The sequence below is a fragment of the Cynocephalus volans genome, chromosome 15 (genome assembly GCF_027409185.1).
Source record: "Cynocephalus volans isolate mCynVol1 chromosome 15, mCynVol1.pri, whole genome shotgun sequence".
Classification (NCBI taxonomy): Eukaryota; Metazoa; Chordata; class Mammalia; order Dermoptera; family Cynocephalidae; genus Cynocephalus; species Cynocephalus volans.
Genome location: NC_084474.1, coordinates 87,123,416 through 87,150,409, shown reverse-complemented (window position 1 = coordinate 87,150,409; position 26,994 = coordinate 87,123,416).

The window sequence follows — 26,994 nt, the reverse complement described above, 5'->3', positions numbered from 1 at the left end:
TTTGAGTTGATTTTAGTATATGGTGAGAGGTATGGGTCTAGTTTCATTCTCCTGCATATGGATATCCAGTTATCCCAGCACCATTTACTGAAGAAGCAGTCTCTTCCCCAGTGTATAGGCTTGGTGCCTTTGTCAAAGATCAGATGGCTGTAGGTGTGTGGGTTGATTTCTGGATCCTCTATTCTATTCCATTGATCAGTGTGTCTGTTTTTATACCAGTATCATGCTGTTTTGGTTATTATAGCTTTATAGTATAGTTTAAAGTCAGGTAGTGTTATGCCTCCAGCTTTATTATTTTTTGCCCAGAATTGCTTTGGCTATGCATGGTCTTTTGTTATTCCATGTAAATGTCTGCATAGTTTTTTCCATTTCTGAGAAAAATGTCATTGGAATTTTGATGGGGATTGCATTGAATTTGTATATCACTTTGGGTAGTATGGACATTTTCACAATATTTATTCTTCCAACCCAAGAGCATGGGATATCTTTCCATCTTCTTGTTTCCTCTTTAATTTCTCTCAGCAGTGGTTTGTATTTCTCATTATAGAGATTTTTTCACCTCCTTGGTTAACTCAATTCCTAAGTATTTAATTTTTTTTGGTGGCTATTGTAAATGGGCAAGCTTTCTTGATTTCTCTTTCTGCATGTTCACTATTGGAGAATAGAAATTCTGCTGATTTTTGCGTGTTGATATTGTATCCTGCTACTTTGCTGAAATCATTTATCAATTCCAAGATGTTTTTGGTAGAGGCTTTAGGCTGTTTGATATATAGAATCATGTCTTCTGCAAACAGGGACAGTTTGACTTCATCTTTTCCAATCTGGATGCCCTTTATTTCCTTCTCTTCATAAACTATTTTGAACTTATTCAAAATAATAAGAAAACCAAACCTTACAGGTAACTTCTGTGTACTATGCCTTTTTTTTTTTTTTTTTTACTCTTATAGGTCCAGACTCCTTCCTCAAATGACAAAGCCCTGTAAATCTTCTTAGATACTGAATTGATGCCATTCAAGCTGTTTTACACATCAACATTTTTGATACATAAGGCATAGTGTAGTTAAGACTTCCTGCAACTCTCCTGGACTCTCTTCCTGGCACAAGTACTGAATGGGTGTGGCTATGGAACTTGCTTTGGTCAATGAGATGTTAGTGAAAGTGACAGGTGTCATTTCTGGAACTATACTTCAAGAGCCAAAGGGCATTTCTCACATGTCCTCACCTCTGTTGGGATGATTGTGAAAACTCATCTTGATATGGAGACTCCTTTAGTGACAACAACTCACAGAGCCTCCTTGCCCATCTGCTTTGCACAAGCAGCATGAACAAACAATATACTTTTGCTGGTCTAGACATGGAGATTTCCAGTCTGTCTGTTATCATACTGCAATATAACCTGTTTTTATTAATACAGAAATTAACACCTAAAAGTGAGGGTGCTGCCATTCCAAAAATAGCAATACTAATATTACGGTACAGGCTTACAGTTTGGCTGGTGGGCAGTGAGGAAGCTATTTTTGGAGGTTGGAAAATGGGGATCTATTTATGGAGTAGCAACTATTAGACACATTTTTACCCTGTGGAGCCTTGGGATTATATAATCAATGCACTTTTAGTTCTAAGGGAAGAGGTCAAAAGACAGAATGTATTGTCGTCTTGGAACATCATAGGTTTCGAGAATGAATGGAGGTGACCAGGCCAGGGCTTTCTACTTCCCCTTCTGAGTTATTGGCAAGGGAAAGGGACTTCACAAGAGGTCTTCCCTTGGAGAGAGGTGACTATGTTACTTATTTTCAAATCAGTAGTGAGGACATGCATAGCCCAATTGGGCAAAAACATGTGTATGCATTTCACAAGCTTTTATCAGGTATGTACTGAATACCTTCAATTTTCCTGTTGGGGAATATAAAGATGAAGACAGAGGCTGCTGCTCTCCAGGATCTCATGTTTCCTGGTGGGAAAGACGGGGATGTCCACAGCTTGACATTAGACCGATGTGACCTTGAGCAATTTCCTTTACTCTTCTGAGCTTCAGTTTCCTCCACTATAAACCAGAGATAACAGTATTGATCATAGTAGATTGATGTGAAAATTAAGAGACATTCAGTGGTTGTTATTACTTTACAATGATATTTAAGTTATGACAAAAGAGAATGATCAGTGTTTTAATGAAGGCGCAGCCAAGGCATGATGAATGAATCCAGTAAGGGCTTTCTATTTGCTGTAGGATCCAGGCAAAGCTGCTCAGAAAAGCATTTATCCCAAGGTTACCAGATGGATAAGCAGGGGAATGGTATTTTCGGTAAAGGGTGAAGCATGTTCAAAAAGATGGTGCCCTGGTTGGGTGACTATGGTTAGCAGTTAAGTTGTGTGTATTACATAATAGCTAGAGGAGAGGCTTTTGAATGTTTTTGCCACAAAGAAATGATAAATTCATGAGGTAATTGATACATTAACTACTCTGACCCAATCATTTTACAACATACATATGTATCAAAACAGCAGATTGTACTCCATAAGTATGTATAATTTCAAGGTGTCAATTAAAATTAATTAATTATTTACAGAAGAAGATGGTGCCCTGGAGCAGCATTGCTTGTTCATGGCATTACAAGAAGTTCTCTTGGCTGGACAAAGTGAGTCAATTGCCTGGTAGCAGCTGAGGTGAGAAGGATAAGAAGGGATGTGATGCAAACCCACTCATCATTTCAGAAAGTGTTTTTTCCTTTTCTCTTCAATGGATGCTCCTTAAGGTAGACTATGAGCAGAAAAAAATTGCATATACAACTAAACTTTATTCCCATCACCATGTTTTTCTTTTACCTTCAGATCCATTTTTCCACCCAAATTTATGCTTTCTTGGGCAGGAAGGAGCAAGCTCTGTGACTTTGGATGGCAGCAGTTTCCTTGTACTCAGTGCAAAGATCTTTTCAAATGAAAAGAATGAGAAAACCCCTGTGTACTGTGTTTGGAGGGACTCTATATTCTACTCCTTATCTTGCCCAGGAAAAAATGCTCCCAATTATCTGCCTGCCTCTTATTTGAAATAGTTCCATTTCAACCATTCAACCCAGATAATTGAGCTAAACCTTTAAAATGGGTTTTTAATGGGGGAACCAGGCGGCGGGAATGAGTTTATCTTGGTAAGTAAAGATTCTCACAATCAAAGGCAGTCTAATTAAAGTTTGACAGCCTATGCAAATATGCACATTTAAAATGTTCAGCTCCCTAGAGATAAAACATGACAAGGAGGTGTATTAGCCAAGTATCTGTATCCTTTCTCTAAGGCATTGGAACATGGTACTCTAAAGAAATATGCAGACTTTTTGCTTGTTTATTTTAAAACTGTAAAACTATTATTTTTTCCCAAATAAAAAGTGCTAGACAACACTAATATATTGAAAGAATCAATATAGAGCTGATCTGGGGTAACAAGATGGGTATGCCCCCACGGAAGTTCCCTGGACCCATCTTGGTGTCCAAGTCTTCCATGATGAGCCCCAAGGCTTTGAGCACACAGGGACAGCGAAGGGAGTGCTAGGCCAGGAGTCCTCTCTCTGATTTTCCTATATGATTTTAGGCGAAGCATTTTAGGCTTAGTTTCATCTGCTAACTTAAGAGTGCTTGACTGAATGATTATGGAAAGCCCTTGTGGCTGTATCATCCTGTGAATTCAAATAGATCCTTTAATGCAATTAGGGGTCGTGCTTAGAGTTAATATTAACAGCTGCTTCTCAAGGTCCTGGGCTATGTGCTTTATTTAAGTAATCTCTAATTCTCATTGCAGAGCTCATTTTTAGATTCTACTGTTTCTATATTATTGATAAGGAACATGAGACTCAGTGATGTTCAGATACTTGCCAAAGATTGCATAGTGTGTAAGTGAGAAATCCTGTAAGTGGAATCCAGTTCCACTAATTCCAAACCCAGCACTCTTTTCATTATGCCAGCTAGTCTCTGACTGGGTAAAGGGAAAACTGTCTGTGGCTGGGTTTTAGGGCTTTCATTTTATATGTACAAATAACTGGTGCATATAGTAGTAGTAGACTTTATACTCAGGTTATATTGTTGGCCAATAAGAAATTTAAATTCTTGGAGAAAAATGAAACTTTTCCCTTCTGATTTAGCCATGAGAAAAACTAGGAATTAATGAAAACCATCTTGAAACATATAAAAATCTGGTCATATAGAGGTGCCTTTAGTAGGTGCCCCAAAGTATTTCTTAGATAACATGCTATTTGAGGCTATAAGAAGTTGAACTAAGACCAATGGGGAAAAGTTAATTAATAACAATTTAAGGAAGAGCTCTCTGAAAGGATCATGTGGAGACTTTGGGAGATGCTGTGAGTCTCATGCCTGGAGGGCTATAAGCAGAGGTCACCTGCCTACTTATCACGATTATTGTTGAGAAAACTCAAACAGAATGGAGCATCACAGGACTGGAAGAGAAAGTCTTTGGGACCCTTACAAAGGGATTCTTTAGTGTAATTCCATTGGATCATGAAGCCTAGCCTTGCTCTCTCTAGGAAGAGGGTGTGGGTGAGTCCCCACTCCCTGAGACAGTTTAATGTAGCAAAGCCAGCTTCAATGGGATAAGGATAAGTCACTCCAGTCCTGCAAAGTGAAATGAGCAGATGAGGCACCAGGGCACTGAAAGAGGCTTCCCCCCTGTGACCCCTGACTGTCCCCTGTGACTCCTGCTGTGTTTCCTTCCTTGCTAGCTCTCATCACTTGCAGTGATTATTTATTTCATTTACATGTGCTCTTGTGCATTTTCTGGCTCCTTCACCATGTTAATTGTGTGAGTACGGGGGACATCTCCATCTCGATGACCATTATATCACCAGTGCTATCAGGAGGACTGACACATGCTCAATAAACATTTGTTGTGTAAACGAGTGGAGGGAGGACTGAAACCAAGGCAAAAATCAGAGCAGGTGAGGCCGTTGTGCTGGAAGAACTGAATGGAACTGGATTTCCACAGCTGAGACTGTTGCTCTGTGACTGTCAGCGTCAACCTGCTTCTTCAATCCAGCTGAAAGCCTCTGCAGGACCGGCCCCCATCTGCCCAGTTCTGTAAGCACCAGAAACCTGTCTTGTTGGTTGGAAATCACTCTTTCCCACTCGCTGGGGGGCTGGGATTCCATCTCCTCTTCTAGTGTTAGGTGGTCCTCTGGTTCCCCCAGGTGCTCCTGCATAAGCTTCACATGGCAAACTTCTGTGTTCCATCCTCCCAGGTATTGCTTGGTCTGCCCAACAAAGAATCCTTCTGGGATCCCGGATCTCACATCAGTTTACCGTGAAACTGATCTCAGATCCTAACTTTGTAGCAGCCCTTGAAAGAAGTGGCTGTGGTGAATTTATTTCAGTGTTCTTGTTCTTAGCATATTGTCTGGCTAAGGACATTTATTTGTAGGAAGGAAAAAAAAGAAAAAAGGGAGGGAGGGAGAGAGGAAGGGAGGGAGAGATAGAGGAGAAAGGATGAAAGAAGGGAAAGAAAAGAGGAAGGGAGGGAGAGAAGGGAGGAAAGAAGATCAAGAGGGAAAAAGAAATGAAAGGAGAGAGGGCAGGATGAAAGAAAGGAAGGGAGAGGCAGGCTCTCTCTCAGCCTAACAGTTACTTGTCTCTTGCCTCAGGAAGCTGGATTTAGTTTCTTCTCTCCAGACTATTGAAAGAAAGGGATGTCCTCCCACCCCACTGTGTCCTCCTGGAGTTTGGACACAAGCTTTTGTCCTACTGAGGGACCTTTTCTCCATCCTAATCTGTGTGTTCTTTCTGTCCCTAAACAATGTCCTAGGAAAATGCAGTGTGGGATGCAACTCCTGACCCATCATTTACTACCTGTGTGTCCTAGAGCAAGAAACTTCAACTCATTCAGCTTTAATTTCTGTATCTGTAAATTGGGGGTTAAAATTTACCTCCAGGCATGGAGCCGGGAACCAGATCCTCCTTTCACAACCAGGCACACCACCAGTGCCAAGGAGCATGCCAAAAACATCACCTCCATGTGGGTGGCCCACCACGGCCACCACAATAACCATGGCTGCCACAAAAGCAGCTAGACACCACAACCACCACACAGATGGTCCACGAGCCAGTGGAGTGCATTGACACAAGGACAGTCATCAGCAGAGATAAAGAAAAGAAGAGGACGTCTCTTTCCACAAAGCCCATTCCAGAGTGACAGAAGAAGCATCTGCTCTACGATAATATTGGGGGACAGGATCACACCTCTCAGCATTGGACAGATCATCTAGGCAACAAATCAACAGAGAAGCCATTATTATTTCAGAAGGAGAGAAGAAATTTAGGGTAATTAGAGGGGGGGCGGGGGAGAGTGAGGGAGATGGGGTGAGATCGGACAAGGGGCATAAAAATAAGTATTTGTAACCATATATGTGCTAGTAATATTGATTTGATCAACATATCTCAACGATGAACCCCCAAAATATGTATAATCAAATTTGATTCAGTAAAAATTAAAAAAAAAATAATTTACCTCCAGAAACTCATTAAATGAAAGAACACTTGCACGATGCTTGTTATATGGTAAGCACTCAATAAATTCTCAGTTGTTTTCCTTCCCCTTAAAATACCTTTTTTCTTATGCTCAAAGCAAATCAACACTGAGCCATGTTTACTTTGGGAGGAAGGCAAAGGAGCATATAGAATGGAGGGGAGAGGCAGGGAGTAGTTCCATTAACAGATGCAGCCATCAGTGGCAGAGCCATTCTCTACTTGGCACCTTCTGCTAGCTTTCTTTGCTGAGCAAAGATTTGAGCCACAGATGCCATTTGATTTGCATGCTTGGGGGAATAATAAAAGAGCCCTATTATGAAATGAAATGGCCTGTGATCTTATTGAGGAGCTGGAGATTGCTGCAGGGGGAAGGTTACTGTCCAGTGCAGCAAATTGTCCCTTGCAAAGAAGAAAATACTGCAACTTCTAAGGAAGCACAAAAGTGAAATTTCTAGGGCAAGGGATTCTGTGTGTGCTAGTAGAGACCGCACATGAAGCAATACCTCACTCTGTGATCATCTAAGCAAAGAGCAAAATTGGCAAAGTGTCTCCAAGCTTGGCAAGTGTTGAGAAAGTGTCATCTTGGATAAATTGCTACATTCCTCATTTCCCCCCTGCCACTAGCATTTGATTTAATTTGGTTTGAATAAGAATTGAGAACTATTCTTTTCCTAGGAAATATCCCCCCCCCCCCCCTATTGTCTCCACACCATAATAGCTGGTCATTTAACGATGGGCATCTGACCCAAGCTTATCCAACCAAAGTCCTTTATAAGAATTTCTCTCACCTTGAACTGAGAAAGTCAGTGTGCTATGCTTCATTCATTCGAGTTCTAAAATGGGAAACTTGTAAGCTTCCTGTTGCAATATTTCCCAAACAAGAGGAATTTGACCACCGTGAGAAGGCTGCTGAGCCATGGAAGGGGTGGAAAGGAGATGGCCGAAAGAGAAAGACTTGATGTGTCTAAATCCTTGGTTTCAGTTCTTCTTGGAACCCACTTGCATCCCTGCCATTTCCTCATTATACTTGAGAAAAAGAAAAGCAGCCCCTGACATCTGGGAGCTGGCCTGACCCTCGCAGCCAAGTTTTGGTGCTCTTCTGTTGAACATAAACAATTTCACAGACCATCAACCTCGGACAAGGCCAGTCCATGACCACGATGAATCAAGATGAAAATAAGACCACTCTGTAGTTATGAACACAAACTTTGTCTAGACCACAAAGTAACAAATGTCCCCTATGCTGAATATGAGAATGACTGTACTATTCTATCAATTATAGTTTAACTTGCTCTAATCTTCCCTCACTATAGATAAGATTACGAAGATACTCTACCATAGAATTACCTTTGCTACCCAACAGAATCCAATCCAGAGCACACCCCCACTTCATTAAAACCTCCACAAAATCACCCAAATAAAGCCCAAATCTTATAATTATTTCTTTCCAATGCCTCTTACTAAGATGCCTACGATCCTCCAAGGTGAGCATTATCCCTTGATGTAATGAGTGAGAAACCCAATTTGCTTAACTACAGGTGTGTTCCTGTTAGTCTTTGGCTGGAGGGCATTGACCTACTGGTCAACCCAACCCTTGATCCCCTGATACAACCCTATGTATTAGTCTGTTTTCTGTTACTTAAAACAGAATACCTGAAACTGGGTAATTCATAAAGAGATGAAATTTATTTATTCCAGTTTTGGAGGCTGGGAAGTCCAAAGTCCAGGAGGCACATCTGGTGAGAGCCTTCTTCTTGGTACAGAGTCCTGTGACAGTGCAGGATATCACATGGCAAGAATGGCAAGAATGTTTTCATGTGTTCTCCTTATAAAGTCACCCATCTACACCCATGATAACCATCAACCCATTACTGCATGAATGGATTCATTTGTTCATAAGAGTATAGTTCTCATGATCCAATCACCTCTTAAAGGCCCAATCTTTCAACACTGCCACGCTGGGAATCAGGCGTCCAACATGAGCTTTGGAGGGGACAAATATTTACCCCATCCTACTTTATATTCATCTAATTAATTTCCCTCATCCCCTAAGCGAGTTCAAATTGGGTTTCTGGCACTTGCCTCCAAAGGTATCCTGACTAATGTGATTCAATACAATCTCAGTGCCTAAACCACTTTGTGTTTTTCCTAGAGCTAATGAAAGTATTTCTCCTTCCTATGCTTTTGCATATTGAAACTTTATTCATTTCACAGATTGACTTTCCACTACACAGCAGGTACTGCTCTAGCTGCTGAGGAAACAGCAGTGTATAAAACACACAATCACCCTGACTCCGTGGACATAGCATTACAACGCTGTGTGGTTTGCTCTGCCTGGGGTAGTGTTCTTTGTCTTGCTGAAATGCTTCTTATTCTTCAAAGAATAGTTTAAAGCCTTCCTTGTTTACAGCTACCATTTATTTAATATTTGGAAGTGGGATAATGTAGTATATTCGTCCATTTCTGTTGTTTATAACACAACATCTGGAACTGGATGATTTGTAAGATAATGAAATTTATTGCTTGCAGTTTCAAAGGCTGGGGAAGTCCAAAGTCCAGGGGACACATCTTGTGAGGGTATTCTTTGGTGGTGGCTTTACAGCAATACAGGAGTCTCACATGGCAAGTCTCTCCTTTTAAAGCCCTCAAAGCCATGCCCCTGACCACCATTGTTAATCCATTCATTACAGCATGGTCCTACAATCTAATCACCTCTTCAAGGCCCTGCCTTTCAATCATCATAATAGGATTTCCCACTCCCTCAAAACTGTCACAGTGTGGGCCAAGTTTCCAATACCTGGAAATACCCAATTTTAGCTTCAGTGAGTTTGGGGGGAACTTTCAATCCACAGCATTCCACCTCATGTCCTTTTCACATACAAATACATTCATTTTGTCAAGTTATCTACTTCCCAAGGTACAATGGTGGGACAAACATAGGGTATATATTCCTGTTTCAAAAGGGAGAAGTAGGTCAAAAGAAAGGTGTAACAGATCCGAAACAAGCCCAAAACCCAGGAGGGTAGACATTAAATCTCAAAGCTGGTGAATCATGTACCTTGACTCCATGTTTGACATTTTCTGTATGCTGGCATGGGGGTTGGGTCCCCAAGTCCTCAGGCAGCTCCACTCCTATGGCTTTCCTGGCCTCAGGTGATGCCTTAGCTCTCACAGCCTGGTGTTGCATTCTGTTAGCTGTACAGTTCTGGGGTCGTCACGAGAGTCCTGCTCTCATGGCTCCAATAGGCATGGCCTTGGTGGGGTTTCTCTGTAGCAACTTTTACCACACATTTCCTCTTGGCATTGCTCTATTGAAGACTCTATGCAGTAAATCTGCCCCTGTGACAGATCTCTTCCTGGGCCCCCAGGTTGTTCTATACATCCTTTAAAATTGGGATTGAGATCTGGCATTCTGTGATTCTGCAGACTTACCACCATGGGGATGCCACCAAGGCTTCCAGCTTGTATTTTCCAAAGCTGTGGGTATAGCCACACCTGGGACCAATTTAGCCACAGCTGAAGCAGTCAAAACAGCAGGGGTGCTGGTGCTGAAAGTGGCTTCCTGAGGTGGCCCTGGGCAGCAAGCTCATGGAAAGCTCCTCAGGCTTGTTCCCTGAGACCATTTTGTCTCTGGTCCTGTAATGGAAAATGTAGCCTTCAAGATCTCTGAAATGCCTTCAAGGTCTTTTTTTTGCTCTCTTGATAATCCCTTTCTTCTGTACTCATCTTAGCAAACAGTCACTGGGATGCACCATTGTATTTTTCTCCTGAAAATGCTCCTGCTTCTCTACCACATGGCCAGACTGCAAATTTTCTAAATCTTTATACTCCACTTCCCTTTTAAATCCTGGCTTTATGTCATGTCTTTGCCATCATAACTCAGCATAGGCTGTTACAAGTAGCCATGCACCTTCCTTAATGCTTTGCTGCTTAGAAATTTCTTCCACAGAATACCCAGGGTCAGCACCTTGAAGTTCCACTTCCCAGGGTCATAAATATAATGCAGCTAAGTTCCTTGTCAGTTAATAGCAAGGGTGATCTTTGCCCCAGTTTCCAATAAGTCCCTTCTCAGTTACATCTGAGATCTCAGAATGACCTTTACTGTCCATATTTCTATCAGCATTCTGTTCACCACCATTTAACTAGTCTCTAAAACATTTCAACTCTCCCCTGGTTTTCTTGTCTTTTAAACTCCCACCAGGAGCTAAGCTTTTTCCAGCCTGCTTCTTCATATTCTTTCAGCCTCTTCTCAACACTCAGTTCCAAAGCTGGTTCCACATTTTTGAGTACTTGTTATAAGCAGACTCCACTCTCAGTACCAATTTTCTTTGTTAGTCTGTTTCTGTTGCTTTATAACACAGTATGTGTAAGAAAATGAAATTTATTGCTTATTTTTTGGAGGCTGGGAAGTCCAAAGTCCAGGGAACACATCTGGTGAGGGTCTTCTTTGGCGGTGACTTTACAGCAATTCAGGAGTCTCACATGGCGCGTCTCTTTTTAAAGAACCTCAGAACCATGCCCCTGACCACCATTATTAATCTATTCATTATAGCATGGTCCTACAGTCTAATTACCTCTTCAAGGCCCCACCTCTCAGTCATCCCAATAGGATTTCCCACTCTCTCAACACTGTCACAGTGTGGGCCAAGTTTCAAAGACCTGGAAATTTGGGGGACACAATTTAAGCTTTAATGAGTTGGGGGGGGGCATTCAGTCAACAGCATGCGAGTTAGTAGGGGAATTCTGTTCCATGAAGTCATTTGGGACTCAGGTTCCTGTAGGGGCTCCATTGATCCTGAGGTAACTGAGCATCTGCTGGATCCTCTACATTTGCCTGGCACATATTCCAGGATGGGGATGAGAGGGAGGAAGAACTGTGAGAGAGGAGGATGGGACTGTAACTCTGACTCTCATTCTATCAATGAGAACATAGACATATGACCCTGTCTACCTGCAAGTGAGATTGGAAAATTTAGGTTAGCTGTGTGACAGGAGGGAGAAAATGGGGTTTGGTGAATGCCTAACATTATGTCAGCTATACCCTCACATTACGAAAAGATGCAGCATTTTGTTGAGACATCTGGTGGCATCTTTCAAGGTTAGGCCGGAAGCTAGTGCCCTTTGTTGATGGGGGTTGGACATGTGGCCACGGTTTGTGGTCCCGGGGGTCCCAATGGATGGATTTGGGCTATGTGGCTCTGACCTACCCTGTGATGAGTTCACAGGACCTTGCTACCTGTTCATGCACTCCCCTTCTTATGTGCAGATCTATGCAACCAGGAAGAAAGCAAAGTCCCAAGCAGAGGAACAAAGTCCATTTGGGAGCCCTCATTAAATGATGCTCAATAAATACGTCATTCCAATTGGACCTTTTGGATTTACAAGATTTAATTCTTCTGCTTCTCTGGGATCCCTCATGGGTAATTGCAGTTGACAGTTTACGCCTCATGACAGGCATTTTGTCACTCAGCTCCAGCTCTTGCAAATGACTTTACAGTCTGTCAAGCCTAAACCTCTTTAAGCTCTGGCAATTGATGTTAGATAACATCCGTTGTTGTGAATCAAGGCTGAAGCTTACTCTGGCATGAAATAAACTGAAACTTTACCAGGGGAAGAAATGGAAAACTCAAGAAAGAGGAAGTTTCGGCAGGGAGATGAACAGAGGCTGACAGACACAGATCTGTGTGGCTCCTGGCATGTCTGCTGCCACCACAGCAGGGCAGGCTGTGGTGTTGTGAAGATCACAGGAGTCTGCTGTGAGACAGGGCTGGGTTCGGAGGCAGTCATCTCCCTTAGGCAGTTGTCAAATGTCTATGGGCTCCTGCTAGTACCTTGTGTTGAGGTGAGGAGCAGGGGCACTTTGGGTGTGAGGTCTGGGGCCAGTCTCTTAACTTCCCAGAGCACATCACTGTCTTCCATAAAACAGGATAATAATGAGTATCTCATGGGGTTCCTGGGAGGATATACTGATATAAAACATTTATTCACTTAAATTTTTATTGAGCAGCAGCCATAGACCATTCACTCTTCTAGGAGCTGCAGATATACATAGTCATGAAAAAACAGTCCCTGCTCCTATAAAGCTTAGATGCTAGAGAAGAGGGCAGGCTATTGACTGACCATTAAGAAAATAGACAAAATGCTAAATGGAGTAAGTGTTATGGAGAAAAATAAAGCAAGTTAAGGAGGAGAGACTTGGCTCTGCAGTCAGTCAGGGGCCAGTCTCTTCCTCCAAGCCCCTCATGTTCCTTCTCCTGCTTTCATGCGCTCCTCAAAGTCCCTCTCTGGTCATTGCATGTGGGCTCAAATATCTCAGAGCCAGCAATGACATGTCAAATTCTTCCTGTGTTTCAAATCTCTCTGACTTTCCTTTCTGCAGCATATATATTGTCTGCAGTTGGAGCAAGTTCTCAGCGGATTAGATTGGGTCTACCTGGGTAATTCAGGATAATCTCCCTATTTTAAGGTTTGCAACCTTAATTAGATGTGCAAAGCCCCTTCTACCATGTAAAGTAATATATTTTCAGGTCCTAGGTTCTGGGGTGTTGACATCTCTACAGAGGGCTGTTGTTCTGCCTACCTCAGCTGGGGAGACAAAAATCAGGAACTGGCCCTCAAACAGCTTGACAGAGTGTGTAGATGCCTGGCATCCTATCCAGAACCGTGTTATGGGACAGTGGTTTTTCTCTAGGGCACGTACAAGATGCTGCTCACCTCTCACCATGTAGCCTCTCCCCACTTTCCTCTCTGTAGCCTCAATTCCTGACGGCTCTTTGTCATCCATCTGCCTAGCAGGGATGTCCAGGAGCTACTTTTGACCACTCTGACAACGTACCATGGCTCTCTGTGCTGCATACCTTACATTGTCCACACACTTAAGAAATATTTATTGGGCACTTACCATATGCCTAGCACTGTTCTAGGTTCTGTGGATACATAAATGAGCAAGTCAGACCATGTCCCCACAGCCCTGGAGCTTACCTTACTGATACGTCTTTCCACCTGGGGAGCTCCAACTCTACTGTCAGGGTCCAGCTCAAATGCTCCCTCCTGTGTGGAGTCTTGTACAACCTTCCCCACAAAACAAGGCAGTATCTCCCTGTGTAAATAACTCAGAAACAGTTCTCTCCGGAACCCTTAAAAAGAAGAGCATTACCAGAGAACAATGTCCCACTGATCTAAGTACTGGCTATGAAGAAATGCCACAATTTTCTCTGTCCTACACCAAGAATGCCTGTCATTAGTAGGGCTCTGGAAGTCCATGCTTGTGTTCATCCCCATATTCCAAACGTTAGCTGGTCTCATCTCTTATGTGTCCATTAGGGAGACACTTAGCTTCCATTCCTTACATCTGAGTCCTGTGTAGTGATAATCAGTTAGTCCATCCAGTTCAGACCCAGCAAGCACTGACTTCCCACAGTGTCACTGGAGGGCTCCAGCTCATGCCTGCCTGCCAATCCCTAAGGGGACCATTATTCTCTTCCATGACTGCCCTTTGTCTGCCTCACCGGATGCCCCTCTGCCTGCCTGCTGTTCCATCTGCGTCACTCAAGCCTTCTCAAGGCCACAGCATCCTTCACTCTTCCCTGGCCTGGTCTGCCCTCCCACCCACGTACAAACTGATGGGATGAGGAAAGCTTCATTCAGATAAAGTCTTCTCCTAGTCTTCTCCCTTCTCCCCTTTAATAAGAGACGATTTCTTGTGATAGGCAAGAACTCTGATGAGACTAAATCTTGAAGATTTTGTTTTGTGTTAGGTTTATATTATTTATTTCAGAATTAAAATGTTTCAGATTTGTAACAAAGACAAAAAAAATAAAAAAAAGAAGATGGGTGTAGAAATGCTGAGAGTGAACCTGACATTACTCACAAAGACATGGTCTAGCCCCATGATGAATACAGTCACCACCACACATTCTCTCAAATCTGTGTTATTTCCAATTAATGCCAAGTGAGTGGGACCGACAGCCAGCCTAGACCTGCCCCCAATCTGCCTTCCAGCTTGGGGCGAATCACATCTTTATGCCCTTTTTGCCCTAGCTATGGTGTCTTTCTCAGTCTAATGGGAGCAATCACTTTGTAAGAATTGTCCAGTGGTTGTCAGGAATATGGCAGTGTACAGACGATTTAGGAGAAAAACAACCCCCCTTCCAGCTGTACCGCAGTCCAGTTGGATTTACTGCAGAGAAACCTCAGTCTGAAGCATCTGCTTTGGGGTAATTCGATTGTATTCACTGCTGCTCCCCCACACTCCCAATAAAGGGAGGTTCTGCCCCAAAGTCAAATTTCAGTTTGAATCTACTTATGATTTTTAAAATAGAAATCTGCCTCCTAAAAAAATTCTGGAACTACATTCTCATTCCTTTTATATGTAGATATGTGTATATGTGTACCTACATGCATTTATTACACATACTAATATACATTTATGTAATATACATGTTACATATATGTGGATACTATACATATCTATAATATACACATGCATGCAAATATGACATATGGATTATATATGGGTTTTAAGATTCATGCCATGTAATACTTAGTCCTTTAGCATCACTCATGGCCACTTGTGAATTATGAGATTTTATTTCGGGGGAGTTCTTCAACCTGAAGTTTCTACCGCAGTTCTTGTTTTTTGTTTCTTTGTACTCATGCCTGGTCTTGGCCAAGTCATCTAAGGTCCACGAGACCTCGTTTTCTTGTATGCAGTTTTAACCCCTAATACATGCATGGTCTTCACATGTCCTAAAATGCTTTCACATGCTGTGTCTCTTTTGCTTTACAGAACTACCAGCAAATGTGGGTAACTCTGTCATAGTCATTTTAAAAGTAAAGAAACTGAGGCTCAGAGAGGTAAGTTACCCACTGCATTACCAAACTGGTGGATGGTACAGCCTGGGCAGAGCCCGGGAGTTCTAGCTCCTATCACTTTTACACGTCTTGCTGACAGCCAGGAGGGTAGTGATGGAGTCGGAGGAAGAAAGGCAGAAAGAAAATTTATAGGGCAGCGAGCCAAATGATTCTAATGGTCTCTTCCTTTTCTAATATAGTTCATGGAGACTAGAACCTCATTTTATACGTGGAATATATGCAATCCCATTTATTACATCGCTGATAGGCATTAGGAGACCTATTTACAGAGACTTAGCAAAGTAATTTGAAACGCATCAGCCTGAAGTTGCGCAGTTAATAGTGACATTGAGATTGGAACCCAGGCAGGTCTGCCTAATGTCAAGCCTATGCTCCTTCAAAGATTGCATATTGCCTTTTAAAGACAGAGCCATATAAAGAGAAATATTGTTAATACTGTGTTACGGTGTTTGTTTACAGGAGGAGTTGACCACCACCAACGCTAAGTACTGTTTTGTTCAAGTCACCAGGCAGGTACCCCTGCCTCCAGAAGTTAAGCCAAGGCCATCTCATTTCCAGTTTCTTACTTTAATCACTAACAATGCCTCCCACTACCAATTTCTGAAAAGCTTCCAACCTTATTATCTCATAGAAAGCTTTTTGCTGAAATCTCTTGAGGCAAGCCTTATCTTTGCCCCCCCCACCCCATCTCTGCTTTTCTGTGATTAGAGTCTTTCTGTCACTTGGCTGCTATTAAGTTTCTATTGATCTATAGCACCCATCAAGCAGAAGCAAACCCTGAGACAGAGTTCTGGAGCTTTCATAACTAAAGATATGCATTTAAATGCAACTGGCTCTGCAGATCCTAAGGCAGCAGTGGGTTTAGCCTGGGATTGTCTTGAAAACTTTATTCTATTATAGCTAGTGAGGTAGACCTAAAATTAAGCATTGGTGTTGGTAGACCAGTGTAGAACAATATATCTATGATTGATTCAATGAGCTTCTGAGAGGAAAATATTTGGAAGGAATTGTTCTTTTGTGTGCTGAGACAGAACTTACTAATTAAGTATTATGGTGTATCACTTCACCTGTGTGAGACTTGGTTCCTTGGCTACAAAATTCAAATAAATAGAAACTTACCTCCCAAGATTGTTATCAAATATTGAATGAGAGCAAAGGCCACATGAATGTGTGTAACTATTACTACAGACATCATAGACATTCATTGATCCTAAAAGTATCATCTTCAAAAGTCATTGATTGTCTTCTTTTACCAATCCATAAAACCAAAATGGTGGGACATTTCTCTTCTATATGCTCAGCTATTGATAATTGTAATAGATTTTGACTACCTTCTCACAACTTGACATTCTTGCATCCACTTTATTTTTCTTGTTTTCTTATTTCCCCTTATTTCCTTTCTCTCCATCTCTCCTTCATGTTCTAGAGAAGGAGATGAGAAAAGAAAATGTACTCATATAATTACAATAAAAGAAGAGACAAGACAAGTGTTGCAGGAGAGGGGCAAAGAAAAGGAAGAGCTCTGATAAGGCAGTCACTGGATCTGCTGGAGTTGGAAGGCAGCATTCTAATAAAGGAAAGAACAGGAAAAACCTCCAAAGGACATGACATTCCACCTACTTGATGAAAACAGGAAAATGTTGCCAGGTATAAAGTGGGCCTGGGGAAAGTTTTCAAGGTAGATGAAACAGCATGGTCAAAGACTCAAAACTACAAAGTGTGAGTCTCAGAAGAATTTTAACTTTAATGTGCAATTCCTACCCCACTTTCTTGTGTGGTGAGATGAACTGAGATCTTACTCAAGCTCCTTCTTTTCCAGCTCCTCCCACCCTATGTACATTGCTCCAAAGCAAACAACTCCCATCAAGAAACATGATCAGATATAATATATCTGGGGATGTTTCTACTCTTTGGAGATGGTACACATTGAGCCATCCTCAGCTAAGTTAATGGCTCTTTGTAATTTATACAGGCTCAGTAAGAAGTTGGCAATAAGTGACATTGACAGGAGGGATGTGTTTTCTCTATGAGAAACTAAACAGTGCTGTCATTGAGAGGAAATTAAAACTGCGATGAGAACTGTTATCTGCAGGTAACTCAGAAAAAATACAGCTCAATATTCATGTCTTCCTCCTGCTCAAAAAACCAGAGCCCATGATGGACGCCTGTAGAGACAAAACTAGGAAAAGAGTCTCCATTAATAGTATTTTCAGGGCACAAGAAGGTTCTTAAGGTGGGCTCTTTCTTGTAGATGCCAAGTAGAGTTTTGAAGTGGAGTTTTTCCTGGAAGGTCTGGAGTGTTTGCAGTACTGAAGTAGGAGAGACAGGACTGATGACCTAGAGAAGGCTGCTTTTCTAAAACTGTGGTGGATCTCAGCTAACAAAGATGCTCCTGTCATAAGCAAATACCATTTTTCAATTAAAAAAAACATTTTGATAAATGCATACACAAACTTATAGCACAGAGAATGAAATTGTCATGTGTCAAAAAGAAGCAGAAATTAAAAACGTGAATGGGAAGACCCTTTGTGGATACTGCAGATGCTCTGGGGGTTGTTAGAGGTCTTGGTACTTATATCAGCCAGGGTTTGGTGAGAGAAGCAGAATCACTATGAGTGACAGAGAATAAGTAGTTTAGATCCTATGCAATTGCGGGAGTTGGTTAAACTGTCTACACGAGGAAGTGCTTCTGCACCTGGTGCTGAGATGAAGTGAACAGGGCAGGCATGTGGGAAGGAAGGGACGACACGAATTGGGAAAGAGCAAGGACAAACAGGTACCTGCAAGGACAAATTGGGGCCACTGAGGATGAACTGGAGCCTGTGTCTGTCTCTCACTACCTCCATCCAAGCTTTTACTTGCAATGATGCAGGGGACCTAAGGAAGAAGTTGGTGTTCTTTGGCAAGGAGCTTCCAGGAAATTTCAAGGAAACTGGAGGAAAATGTTTGGTGGGTGCTAGAGGAAGGCCCAGCTGCTGCCCTATCCCAACACAGTGAGCTGGCAGAACATGACAAGGTCACTTTGCATGAACCTTCAGAGCATAAACATGGCTGCTACTTCACTTCCAACTTCTAAGTTTTTTTTTTAATCCAATTTTACTTATATTTATTTTTGTGGGGTACACTGTGTTATTCCAATCCATGCATACACTGCACAGTGGCTCACTTAGGGTGGATTGCATGGTTTTGTGTCTGTCAGTCCACTCCTTCTCTTCTCCCCCCATGCCCCTCCCCTCCTAGCCTCTGGTAACCATTATTCTACTCTCTACTCCTATCAGACTATGCAATATTTGTTTTTCTGTGCCTGCCTTATTTTGATTTCTTGCTATTTATTTTTAGTATTTCTCTTATAGTTTTTGTTTTATGGTTATTATAAGGCCTACAAAAAACATGTTATAGTTTAACAGATTATTTTAGACTAATAAATTACCTTTGATAACTAAGGAAAAAAGAAAAAAAACAGAGGCAACTCTACACTTTGGCGTCATTCCCCCATTTTTTGACATTTTGTGGTTTCGAGTTACATCTTTTAGTATTGCCTGTCTCTTCTATGATCGTTGTATACGTTAGTGTCTTGTTAGGTTTGTTCTTTAGTCTTTATGCTAAGGATGCAAATGGTTCATTCTCCACCCTTATGACACTGGAGTATTTTGAGGTTGTCTGTGAACTTACTTTTACTAGTAAGTTATCACCTTCAGGTGTTTTCTTGCTGCTCCTTAGTGACATGTTCTTTCAGGCTGAAGAACTCTCTTTAGCGTTTCTTGTCAGGCAGGTCTGGTATTGATGAATACCCTTAGATTTTGTTTGTCTGGGAGAGACTTTATTTCTCCTTCATACTTGAAGGCTAGTTTTGCTGGATATAGAATTCTTGGCTGACAGTATTTTTCCTCCAGCAGCCTGATTATTTCATCCCATTTTCTTCTGGCTTATAGGGTTTTTACTGAGAAATCCACTGAAACACATACTGGGGCTCTGTTGCATGTTCTTTCTTTTCTTTTGCAGCTTTCAGTATTCTTCTTCAGTTTTTGATAATTTGATTATGATGTGCCTTAGGGTGTTTCTGTTTGGAATGATTTGGTTGATGACCTCTGAGCTTCCTGTACCTGGATGCTGTCATCTTTTTCCACACTTGGGAAATTTTCAGCCATTATTTCCTTGAAGATACCTTTTACATCTCTTCCTTTTTCTTCTCTTTTGAGCATGACAATTATATGGAAGTTATTTTGCTTAAGGGAGTCCCATGTTTACTGTATTTCTGTTTTGTTTTTTCTTATTTTTTCTTTTTGATCCTCTGGTTTGATAATTTTATATGTTTTATCTTTGAGTTCACTGATTCTTTCCTCTGTTTGATTAAGTCTGCTATTGGAGCTTTCTACTGAGTTTTTCAGTTCAGATAATGTATTCTTTATTTTTAGAATTTCTATTTTTTTAAGTGATTCAATTTCTTTGTCAAGTTTCTTGTTCTGCTCCTGGATTTTTTTCCCCAGATATCATTTGATTTTCTATCTGTAGTTTCTTGTGAGTCCTTGAACACGCTTAATAGGGTTGTTCTAAATTCTCTGCCAGACATTTCGTAAATCTGCTGTTCCTCTGGGTCTGTTGCTGGTGCTTGGTTTGTTTCCTTTGATGCTGTCATATTTCTCTGTTCTTTCTCAATCTTTGTGTCTTTAGGTTGATGCCTAGGCATTTGGGGAGACTGCTACCTCTTCTAGGTTTTGTAGGTGTTCTTTGGTGGTGGTAGACATTTACTAGTTAATATCAGAGCTTTGTCTGTGATCTGTGTTTTTTGTTTTTTTTCTCCTTTTTTTCTCATTCTGTGTTGGATTATTACCTACCACCACCACTTAAACTCTGCATTGGAACTAATTTGTTGTTCTTTGTTTAACTCCAAAATCAGGGAAACTTCCTGTGGGGCCCAGCACTTAAGCCCTGTGGTTAAGCTAAATTGCTGCTTTGTTGCTAATTCTCTCAGGAAAGCTTTCTGAGCAGCTCAGGATTTAATTCTTGACCATTTAATCACTTCTGGATCATTTGAGATTAAATACACTTGGGCTGTGTGGAAATCCTGGCCTAAGACTGTGTCTTTCCCACAAACTACAACTATCTCCCTAACCAGTCTCCACTGAGTGGGCCTGTGCCAATTGGAAGGCAGATCAGCTGCCCTTGCTGCACTCCAATGTTCTCCCTGTGGGCTAGCCTCCTCCCTGCACTAGATCAAGCTAATTAGGGCTAGGTCAGAGATATCATAGTGAAGAAATTACAGGGAGTCAGTTTATCACCAGGGTAGGTAGATAAGATCAACCTTTTATGGCAGACATAGTTTGTCATGAGGTAATAATAGTGTTACGAAACAAACGTCCTAAGAATGTTTGTTATATGGCAAATATAGACTAGTCTCAAGTTGCAAGTCAAGAGTTTTAACTGCAGTATTGTTGTAAACCTTCCAGTACAATAAGAAAGGCCATTAACTATTTTAGCAAGTCAGAAAGAAACTCAGCTCAATGATGACAAGATATAGAATAAATACATATTTAACTTAATTTTGATGCTAACAGGTATGTTTCTGTTTGCTAATATATTCCTCTTTACCTAAGAAGATATATTGGCTAGCTTAGAGCTCATCTTCTCAAAGTATACAAATCAACAGATTCTCAATCTTTAAAAGTCCTTTATTAACTGAGTTTCATTTAGACTTTCTAGCCAAGGATGAAATAAAAAAATAAGATGTTTATAATTTTAAGTTTCCAGAGGATGGAACAATAACAATGAAAAATCTAGAAGATGGAAGAAATTTCTGCCTGGGCTCTGGGAAGGAAAATCAGAACCTTCCTGGAGAGTGGAAAACATGGGACTATGCTTCATGTAGACCTGGGGTTTGATTTAACATTTCCTGTGTGGGTCAGGAAATCCCACACAAAGAAAGCAGCATAAAAGTTGGCCTGTGAGAGACACAAAGAATAATTACAATTTATAATAACGAACATGCTAGTAATATTGATTTGATAATCACATATTGCATATTGTACACAAACACTGATAGTCAACACTGTACGCCCCAAATATGTATAATCAATTGTCTCAATTAAAAAAATGTTGGAATCCAGATTGGAAAAGATGAAGTCAAAATTTCCCTATTTGCAGATGACATGATACTATATATAAAAAAAACCTAAAGACTCTCAGTTAACTCCTAGAGCTGATTAATAACTTCAGTAATGTTGAAGAATACAAAATAAATGCCCCCAAATCAGTTGCATTTATATACTCAAATAATGAACTAACAGACAGAGAAATAAAGAAAGTAAGCCCATTTCCATTTGCCACATACACAAAAAATACCTAGTGATCAATTTATCCACGGAGGTGAAAGACCTCTACAATGAGAACTACAAACCACTTCTGAAAGAAATTAAAGAAGACACAAAAAAGATGGAAAGATATTCCATGATCTTGGATTGGAAGAATTAACATCGTGAAAATGTCTATACTACCCAAAGCAACCTACAGATTCAGTGCAATCCCCATCAAAATACCAATGACATTCTTCACATAAACGGAAAAAAAACAATCTTACCCTTCATATGGAACAACAAAAGACCCCAAATAGCCAAAGCAATCCTGAGCAAAAAAATAAAGCCAGAGGCGTAACACTACCTGACTTCAAATTATACTATGAAACTATTGTAACCAAAACAGCATGGTACTGATATAAAAATAGGTATTTACACCAGTGGAGTAGAATTGAGAACCCAGAAATCACCCTTCAGGCTTACAGTCATCTGATATTGAACAAAGGCAACAAAAATCTACATTGAAAAAAAGACTGCCTCTTCAACAAGTGGTGCTGGGAAATTGGATATCAATATGTAGAAGAATGAAACTAGATATGCACCTCTCACCATACACTAAAATCAACTCTAATTGGATTAAAGACTTAAGTATAAGACAAGAAACTGTAAATTACTGAGGGAAAATATAGGTGAAACACTTCAGCAACTAGGTCTGGGCACAGACTTCATGAACATGAGTCCACAAGCACAAGCAGTAAAAGAAAATTAAACAAATGGGACTGTGTTAAACTAAAACGCTTCTGCACAGCGAAGGAAACAATCAAGAGAGTGAAACGGCAACCTACAGAGTGAGAGAAAATTTTTGCTAACTATGCATCCAACAAGGGATTAATATCCATAATATACAAGTAACTCAAGAAGTTACACAGTAAGTAAGTAAGTAAGTAAGTAAGTAAGTAAGTAAGTAAGTAAGTAAGTAAGTAAGTAATAAATAAACAAAACAATTAAAAAATGGGCAAAGGAGCTGAATAGACATTTTTCAAAGGAAGACATACAAATGGCCAACAGGTACATGAAAAAATGCTCAATAAAGCTAGTCATCAGGGAAATGCAAATTAAAACTACATTGAGATACCATCTCACCCCAGTTAGACTGGCTATAATAAAAAAGACAGTGAATAACAAATGCTGGCAAGGCTGTGGAGAGAAGGGATCACTCCTTCACTGTTGGTGGGACTGTAAATTAGTACAACCACTACGGAAAACAGTATGGAGGTTTCTCAAACAACTACAGATAGATCTTCCATATGATCCAGCAATCCCACTTCTGGCTATATACCCAGAGGAATGGAAATCATCATGTCTAAGGGATAACTGCACTTCCATGTTCATTGCAGCTCTGTTTACAATAGCCAACATATGGAACCAACCTAAATGTCCATCAATGGATGATTGGATAAGGAAACTGTGGTATATATACTCCATGGACTACTACTCTGCCATAAAAAAGAATGAAATTCTCTGATTTGCAACAACATGGATGAGTCTGGAGAAACTTATGTTGAGTGAAATAGGCAAAGCACAGAGGGATAAATACTGCATGTGCTCACTCATAGGTGGGAGCTAAGAGAGAAAGAAGGAAGGAAAGAAAGACCACAGTAGTGCATTGGACATTCAGAGGGAGAGAACATTCCTTGGGATACAAAGTGGAGTGGGGGGGGAGGAGGTGGGGGAGGGAGGTTGGGGATAACTGGGTGGGGGATACAGAGTACAAATGCAGTTTGTGGTAATGGGCATGCTGCCAGTATGAATCTGGCCTTCACATCTTGGGCACAAGGGGTGACAATCAGCTTTGTATCTCATGAATATTCATAACCAATAAAAAATAAAATAAAATAAATAATAAAAAAAATGTTGGCCCCCAGCTTTTTTTTTTTTTTTTTTGAGGTCACTGGAGCTCAGATTTCTCTTGAGGAAGATATTCAAAACACACAACAGGAAAGATTTCCAGGGAAAAATGGAGCAAAATATAAAAGCATTTAGATTATAAAGAGTTAATATTAAAAATAAACAATAACAACAAAATGGAAAATATTCACTGTGCAGGAGACTGAGGACAAAACAGTGTGATTAGACTGCCTAGAGGCTGAGATAACAGACAATTTGAAAATGGATAAAAAATAAGTCTATTTGAAATGAATACATAAAACTTAAAAATTGAAACCAAAAAACCTGAAAACAAGCAAAAAGACTCTATTCATAAAGAACAACCAAATTTGGAAAAGAATCTATTCAGTGTCCTACAATAAAATATTTCCATTAGGTAAAATGGGTAGATTAAACATCAGATTAGTCACAACTGAAGTAAGAACTAATGGGCTGGACAGGGCAATTACCCAGACTGTAGCACACAATGATAAGATAGAAAATTTGAAAGGGAGATTAGAAGACGCAGATAGTAGTGGATTAAAAAGATCCTACTTACCTCTAGGAGTTCCAGAGGAAAAAACCGAGAGAATAGAAGGAAGGGCACATTCGGAAGTGTTTAAGCATTTTCTGGAATTTGGGAAAAACATAAATCTTCAAATTCAAGAAGAGAAATAATAAATAAACAGCCAAAAAATAAAAAAAAATAAATCCACTCCTAGATGTATCGTATCGAAACAGAAGACCAAAGGGAAGGTAAGGGGGACTTTAAAAACAACCAAAGAGAATACAGAAGAATGCAAAGAAACATCTGTTCTACAACTGTGGCCAGATATTATGTAATAATATCTTTATTATGATATTGTGTAATAATATCTTCAAAGTGGCAGGGGAGCATGTCAACCTAGAATTTTATACTGAGCTAAATTATCACTTAAGAATAAAGACAAAATAGAAAGACACTTTCAAAACCTCCTTACCCCACCCTCCCCCAAAAGAAAACCCTGAGAAGATTTTGCCACTGACATGTCTTGGCTGAAAGAAACACTCCAGCCCGGACTACAGAGAGATAGAAACTAAACTCTGAAAAGGTATGAGCTGAAAGTAGCAAGGAAAAACAAAGAAACTGATCAACATGTAAGAAAATCTAAGCAAGAATTGGTCGTATACAACAGCCCCAGTAATAACAGGAATGACTAATTTTAGAGTTTAAAAACAGGTGAAATTACAACGTTAAATAGCAAAACTAGGAAGGAAGGGGAGAGGGTATGCTGAGTTAAAGAGTTTTAAGATCCTTGCATAGTTTAAAAGGGTAGAGATATTGGATTTATATTTTAACTCAAATGTGCTTGTATTCATTTAAGGGTGCCCACTATAATAATTCAATTATCGGTTGGTTAGAGCATGGTGTTGTAACAGCAAGGTCAAGGGTTTGGATCCCTGTACCAGTCAGCTCCCCACCAGCTTTCCCCCTGCCAAATAATTGAATTAAATGTCTGTAGATTATAGAAAGCTTCCTAAAGGAGAAAGGCAGGAAAGCAGATTAGGAACAGAATCTCAGAGTTATTTATAGATTATTTATAGATAGCTACAGCCTCCTCACTGGCCCCATGCCCAGCTACATATCCATAGCATAGAAAATCGACAAAGTGAAAATTATAAAACTTTATTGAAAGACATAAAACAATGCCAGAATCAATCAAAATTCTGAGAACTCTTAGAGAGAGAGAAATACAGACCAGCAAAAGATGCTTAAAGTAAGAAAAGAAGTAAGACTGTTTTCACTGCTCTGCTTCCACCTGGCACAGGAAAGGGCCAGACAGCTGCCCCACCTCACATGTGGGAAGACAGGGCCCTGCCAAGGCCAACTGCACGGGTATGTGACATGGGGACCAAAAATGTATACATATGTCAGAAATGTCAGACCATGAACCCCTGGATAACTAGTTCACTTTCCTCCTGGAGATGTGAATCCCTCCTGGAAAACCCTTAGGAGGACGATCCTTATGTCGAGAAGTATCCATTGAAGTGGGTGTCAGCAAGGACCCAAATGTCCAGAAATGCAAAGAGTCCACTTGGGAAAAATGGGGTGCTTCTGAATGGGCACCTTTCAGACCTCTTCCATACTTTTCCTTTCCATATCTCATCATGGCACTTTAAAGTCTCAGTGATTGGTCTGTGGTGGGAAGTCCTGAGTAATGCCCTCTGGAGTTACAGAAGAGGATCGAGCCTGGGAGTTTCTGTCAGTGTCTGAGGAAGGGGAGTCAAAATCCCAGCAAAGGGCACTGTACTGATGAGGCAGGTTATGAGCCAGACCAGGCATTCTAACAAATACTTTTGTCTGCATTAGTCCATTGCCATTGCACCAAAAATCTCTGACACATGTAGTCACTCCTATACTACAGGTGAAGAAAGTGAGAATCAGAGGTTACTAACTTGCCTGAAATCACAGAGCAGCGAAAGGGTCAATCTGGGGTTTAAACCCAGGTCTTTTGGATTCCAAACTCTTGTACTTTTTTTTTAAACCACAGCATATCTCTAAATTTCCTAGACATTTTTTACTTTTCTGCATTCTTTTCCTGCTTGGCCTGTTTTTAGAGAGTAACGACACACACACACACACACACACACACACACACACAAACTTACATCTGCACACTCACAAACTCATGTCCACTCGGCTAACGTAGTCATGCACATCTACAGAGAGGTTTGTGTTTGTTTTTGTTTAACAAGTTTTAACATTTTTGCCTTAACATTCTTTCCTGTTGTGGTGATATGGTGCTTAGAATTAGCAAGGATAATCAGAAATAAATTGGCTCTTTTTCATCATGTCTTCTCTTTGAAACCAGATGGAAGGGGACCAGCAGGCAATCCAGGAGCTGGGACTTCATCTGTGGGCCTGTGGGGCTTTTAAGCACAACTTCTCAGCACAGAAAAGCTCCAGTCACAGAGAGAGGCAGGAGGTTTTGAAATCCAGCCTGCTGTTGGTGATCCACTTAAAGGGAGCAAAAGGGTAAGTTAAGAATATGCAGCATCTAGGCTGAAAAGGACATCAGGTATCAGGGTGAAACAGGGTCTCGAGCACAAGTTTTGGGGCAGAGGGCCTGGGATGAGTTTGCTACTATCCTTGTGACCTTGGGCAGGATACTTACGTCTCAGTCAGTGGACAGCCTCTGCCTGCTCACCTCCTTGACATGAGCTCACCACCTCACAGAGCCTCCTTTAAGCACATTATCTTATTTCTTCTTCACAGTAACCTAATGATTTAGGTCCGTTAGGAAGAGTATCTTGAACTGATAACTTTCTCCCAAATGGTTAAGAACATGTAGCCTAGAGTCATTCAATCCATGCTTAAGCTCCAACTCCATTGCTGACTTACTAC